Here is a 508-nt window from a genome sequence, read left to right on the forward strand (position 1 = left end):
TGCTTCATCTGGACTGCATATTCCAATTACTAACTTGCTGCCTATCCAAAGTTGACAAAGGGATGGATAATCTTCCAAGAACTTTAATACAACATCAATAAAATCTAAAACATTTAGTATATTCAGAGATTATTTATATAAATATACTTACACGTTATTATTACAAAATAAAAGTTACGTATATATATTTTAATTATGCATAATTGTACATTATTCACAACATAATTTTTATGAATATTTATGGGTTATGTATATGTGCATACAATCAAGTCAGGAAATAAATGTCTAAAAACTTTTTCTTTTTCCTTGTACTCGTATCCTAATTTTTAAATTACTTAAGTAGGATCTATTGGTATCCCGAAGTCAAATGAGGACTACGAAAAAGTGTGAAAAAAAACTGCTTTTAACACTCATAAATCTTATTCGTAAAATCATAATTTTATGTAAGATGACTGTTAAATTGAGTAATTTGAACTATAAACAATTTAATATTATTTATTAAGTAAAA

The sequence above is a fragment of the Wasmannia auropunctata genome, unplaced genomic scaffold (genome assembly GCF_000956235.1).
Source record: "Wasmannia auropunctata unplaced genomic scaffold, wasmannia.A_1.0 LD290633.1, whole genome shotgun sequence".
Classification (NCBI taxonomy): domain Eukaryota; kingdom Metazoa; phylum Arthropoda; class Insecta; order Hymenoptera; family Formicidae; genus Wasmannia; species Wasmannia auropunctata.